The sequence below is a fragment of the Etheostoma spectabile genome, unplaced genomic scaffold (genome assembly GCF_008692095.1).
Source record: "Etheostoma spectabile isolate EspeVRDwgs_2016 unplaced genomic scaffold, UIUC_Espe_1.0 scaffold512, whole genome shotgun sequence".
Lineage (NCBI taxonomy): Eukaryota > Metazoa > Chordata > Actinopteri > Perciformes > Percidae > Etheostoma > Etheostoma spectabile.
Window position 1 is genome coordinate 190,691 of NW_022605624.1, and position 5,838 is coordinate 196,528.

General features: G+C 40.9%; 1 protein-coding gene across 2 annotated transcripts in view; it reads left to right on the forward strand.

The window, feature by feature from the left end:
* amot (angiomotin) overlaps positions 1–5,838 on the forward strand; it is an 84,856-nt gene that overhangs the window by 68,467 nt on the left and 10,551 nt on the right. The gene's annotated exons all lie outside the window — the stretch shown is intronic.

A 5,838-nucleotide genomic window follows, 5' to 3' on the forward strand; every position in this document is an offset into this window, starting at 1 on the left:
AATTATCTACAAGCTCAGTGACTGAGACCCCAGGGAGGGCGGGTGTGGAGGAGAAAAGCTGAATTAATGATTGACTGGTGTTTTCAGTGATATACCGTTTTCTGATAATCTTTGTTTGGACACTTTTGTGCACAGAGATAGTGAAAACACAGGAATGATCAGAGAGAGCAACGTCAGTCACCACAACCTTTGCAATGTTCAGACCCTTGGAGACAATCAAGTCCAGTGTGTGTGGGCTCTCTCACATGCTGAGTCAGTCCATAGTTCTCAAAAACACAACACAGTTCTTTGGTCCTTCGGCCCCCGGGTTGTCAACATGAATGTCAAAATTACCTGCAATGACTACACAACCAAAGTTAATACAGATTATAGACAGCAGTTCAGTAAAGTCATCAAAAAAGGTTGCACAGCGTCTAGGTGGCCTGTAGATATTTAGAAATATATCTTGAGGGGCGGACCTAAGCTGAAAAGCCACATATTCAAAAGAAGCAAAATTTCCATAAGATATTTACGTACACTGGAATGAGTCATTAAACAAATTACTCTTAAAACTCATAAAACTGAAGTTAGGGGAAGCTGACTTGATGAGAACAGCAGCACTGTTATTATGGTCTAATCAGGTTTCAGTTAAAAACATAAAATCAAGATTGTGATTAATAATAAAATCATTTATTAAAAATAATTTTCCTGCCAAAGACCTGGGACCTCATGTATGAAATAAAAGCTTGCGTACGCTGGTCTTCACTGAGACTTTGTGATGCATAAAAAAGTGAACTTGACGTGAGAATGTGTGTGCCGTTTCTGGCTCTGTAATGTGGCAAAATCTAACTGAAAAGTGCTGAAAATTGCACATCATCTGGGAAAATGATGCACCTCGTCAACATAAAAAAAATACGTTTCCACTTCACTTACTGGCATATGTCTGTGACGTATGCCAGTAAGTGAAGTCTATGAAAAAACATAATTATATCCACTGATATTCCATAAACGTTTGATGATTTATGTGGATAATATTTCACATCTTTCACACTAATAACTGTTTAATTTGCAGGCTACTTAACCTGTGTGAGGATGGGAAATGAATGAAAATCCACTTAGGAAATATTTTCATTTCTCCCCTGTATTTCCTATGGAAAAAATATCTTACTTACTGTGCAACAAAAAGATTGGCACATGAAAATGCAATAACGTCTGTGAGTCTGTAGTTGCAGAGGCTCAGACATCCATGGTGTACAGGAGGCGGGGCGCACGGATCTCCCCAGGAACAAACCCTGTGTTGGGTAGACAAACTCATTGGATGTCCAACTGATCCCGTGAATGTTTTGTAGGGTATGTAATTGAACAAGGTGTACCAGGTCCACCAAACACCGGTCTGTCTTGACTCTGCACATATTTCTGTTACTGTAGTACTATTTACTATGTCATTATTTCATCCATGCATGGTGCAGCGGATCTGTGCGCACTGTCACTTGCCGTGGAGGCGCTGGCCTCACTAACCTCTTCTCCTCTGAGTCGGCTCTCCCTCGCGCTGGACTCAGTTTCACTGAGCCTACTAACACTTAGAAAATAAATGGCATTACATCAGTGCGATCAAACTGCTGACAAACTGTAATTTGGACTGACACCGAGATGCATGTTGTTCTGTATCTGGTGTGGCGCTGCCACTATTGGCTTGATTTCCACTTTGACATTAGATTTTTTTATTTTTTTTTATTTCTACCACGGTTCGGTGCATTCACTGCCCGGTCACCATTTGCCACTCTGGGCATTTTCTTTTATTGCTTATCCATGATGACAAACCTCCAAACAGAACATTTTCTCGCCTCCACCTCGGCAATCAGCACCTCCAACGTCACAAGAAGTTTCTTTTCCGTTTGCAGTGGTATAACCTGTTGTGATTGGACAAAGAAGGACGTCGGGTCCGAATGTATAGTAATTTCCATATTAATTTAAGGGAGGTGGGAAGGCAGGGTCGGTGGCTCGGTCACGTGCGCTCAATTTCACGTTGGGCCCTGTTCATGTTGCACAGAAATTCTTAATTGCATTTTATTTTAAGAAGCACAAAGGCACTCTAAAACTTGCCCCGGCAACTGCCGTTTTACCTCAGTTGAAGCTCATGCACGTTGCTGCAGCTACATCGTGTTGCCTGCACTGATTCAGGTTGGGTTTTTTTCAATCGAAAGTACTCGCATATTTATGATGATCAAGATTAACGAAAAAAATTATATTAAATGATATAATAATATTGCAATGTCACTTTTATTCACTATTGTGTGGTTATTCCTCACTTGCTCTTACCAGTGTATCATTGTGTGATATTCCTTCCGATTGGTCCCAAAAGGTCACAGTTAGAGAGTAACGTCAAATGCCTTTGTAATTGTCACAGGTGTTGGGTGTAACTTCCAATAAAATTTAAATATATTTTTCTACTTTGGAGTTGTGCTGACCTGAACTACATGCAGACAGAGATTGCAATTTAAACAATTACATTTATTGTAACTAAAATACAAGCAAACTGAATCTACAGTCCATAAATATTGGGACATTGACACAATTCTAATTTTTTTGGCTCTATACACCACTACAATGGATTCGAAATAAAACAAACAAGATGTGCTTTAACCGCAGACTTTCATCTCTAATTTAAGGGTATTTACGTCCCAATCGGGTGAACGGTGTAGGAATTACAACAGTTTGTATATGTTCATCCCACTTTTTAAGGGACCAAAAATAATGGGACAATCATAAACAAAACTTTCACTTTTTAATACTTGGTTGCAAATCCTTTGCAGTCAATTGCAGCCTGAAGTCTGGAACGCATAGACATTACCAAACGCTGGGTTTCATCCCTGGTGATGCTTTCCCCGCCCGGGCCACATCGCTACCTGGATGTGTGACTGCTAGACGAAAACAAGTACACGCCGCATCTCTAGATGAGCCACAGCCGAGCCGTGCCAGATTGAACCGCGGCGCTCCAAACGGGCACTGCATTAGTTCTATTTCATATTGAAAAAGTAGAAGAGACAATAGTTGATGAAACTGAAGAGAGATTTTAACTTAGTTTTTATTTTATGCTATCATTTTAGTCTCGTCTTTTTTTGTCAACAATAATGCATGTTAATAATCTCAGTCAGCGTTTTTGGACATTGGTGTAGCTTGTCATCGTCTCATCTTTGTCATGGAAAAAAAGGTTGTATGACAAACATATTTAGTCTCGTCTGACGAAATTAACGCTACTTGTTTGCGTCCACTCTCACTGTATAAATTGAGATGAACAGCGCTCATTCCGTGGTCTGTGCAGCTTCAGGTTTACAATAAATGCGCTCTGCTGTGGGCATTCCAGCAGATGGGAGGCATTTATGTTCCATGTATTGCTGCCGTACTTTCGGTTTTCCACCTCCGACGTAGAGCAGCATACAGCCATATCCGTTAACGTTGTCTCATTCAGAGACCAGAAACCCAAACGGGGCTTTGTGTCTGTCAGAAGGTCTGAGATCTACCATATCCGCTGAGCAATCACGTAATGCACAGCAGACGACGGTGCTGGTAGATTGTAGATAGACTTTTTTTTTTTTTCTAAAGTTTATTTTTCTCAAATCCCAACTCTTGCTCAAAAACATCTGAAATATTACAAAATGTATGCAAATTTAAGGAGGTTACTTCAACTACAACAAAAGAGGAGGGAAGAGGAAATCATGCTAGGCTACATGTGTACACTCAGATTTAATCAGAATAGCCGATCTACAGGAGAATAAATAGATGAACGCAGTATAGAATATATACAATATAGACGGCCTTACTGCAATATATTCCACTATGTTTTTAAATTTGGATTTTTGTTTTGTTTCCCTTTATAGAGATATAACCAGCATACATTAATTCAGAAAAAGGTATTTATACAAATTTACTAGAATTTTAATAATCATGTTTTTATCATCTTAGAAACATGTGCAGAATGTGCAGAACTCACCTGCCAGGCTTTTAACTAAAACAAAAGAACAGGATCACGTCACTCCTGTTTTAGCCTCTCGACACTGGCTGCCATGTTTAAGAATAGATTTTAAGATTTTACTGATCACTTTTAAGGCTCTTTATGGCCTCGCACTTATGTATATTTCTGACCTCCTGGTACCATACATGCCGTACGTACTTTGAGATCCTCAGGCAGATGTCTTTTGTCTGTTCCAGAGACCAGGCTAAAAACTAAAAGGGCCAGAACGTTCAAGTCAAGGCCCCGAGGCTCTGGAATGGCCTACCAGAGGATATTAGGCCAGCTGAGTCAGTGATCTCCTTTAAGTCCCTTCTTAAAACTTACTTTTATTGGATAGCCAGTAATTGAATTGATAATTCAATTCAATTGGATTTATAGTATCAATTCATAACAAGAGTTATCTCAAGACACTTTCCAGATAGAGTAGATCTAGAACACACTCTATGATTTACAAGGACCCAACAATTCTGGTAATTCCCACAAGAGCAAGCATTGAGCGCAACAATGGCGAGGAAAAACTCCCTTTTTGAAAGAGACCTCGGACAGACCCAGGCTCTTGGTAGGCGGTGTCTGGCGGGGCCGGTTGGGGGTGTAATGAATAGTGGCAATAACCGTCACAATAAAAGATAACGGAACAGTGACATAGCAGGGCGCTGCACGGCATTACAAGGCATAGCAGAGCGTAGCCGGGCACCGCAGAGAGCAGCACGATGTAACAGGGCATCGCAGGACGTGTAGCAGGACCACGGCAACAGCTGCAACCATGATTGTGGTGCATCCTTAATCCAAGGAGACATGCTGGGCAAAAAAGAACATAAGGACTCCGGGGAATAGCTCCCCAGAGCTAGGTTAGTGAGAAGCATTTCTGTGACATGGATGCACACAAATGGAAAGATAAAGGAGAGAGGGGCTCAGTGTGTCAAAGCTAAAACAATAACAGCATAATTAAGAGAGACAGGGTAAAGAGAAGAGCCTGGTTGGGCTAGAACTCTCCCCAATCGGCTCTGGCTATATGCCCTGCCTCCCTCTAGTTGGGTTTTGGTTATATTAATATTGATTGTATGGTAAATGAATCTGACAACTATGAAGAGAAGCAGGCGGGCTGGGCTAGACGGATGCTGCAACTCTTCACTCCCTAACTATAAGCTTTATCAAAAGAGGAGAGTTTTAAATTTACTCTTAGATGTGGTTACGGTGTCTGCCTCCCAATTCCAGATTGGGAGCTGGTTCCACAGGAGTGGAGCCTGATAGCTTAAGGCTTTGGCTCCCATTCTACTTCTAGAGACTCTAGGAATCACAAGTAACTCCGCATTCTGGGAGCGCAGTGCTCTAGTGGGACAATAAGGTACAAAGAGCTCTTCAAGATATGATGTTGCTAGACCATTTAGAGCTTTGTAGGTCAAGATTCAATCCTGGATTTTACAGAAAGCCACTGCAGAGAAGATACTAGAGGAGAAACATGATCCCTTTTCTTAGTTCTTGTCAGAACACACGCTGCACCATTCTGGATCAGCTAGAGAGTCTTAAGGGGCTTATTTGAGCATCCTAAGAATAAGGAATTACAATAGTCCAACCTGGAAGAAACAAATGCATGGACTAGTTTTTTAGTATCGGTTTGAGACAGGATGTTCCTCGTTTTGGTAATGTTACAAAGATGAAAAAAGGCTGTTCTTGAGGTTCGTTTTAAGTGGGCGTTAAAGGATAAATCCTGATTAAAAATAACTCCTAGATTTCTTTTTTTTGGGGGTGTTTTCCCTTTTTTATTAGATAGTGACAGTAGATGGACAGAAAAGGGCGATGACACGCAGTAAAAGGCATTAAGTGTTTCCTAATAATATTGCCTAGAG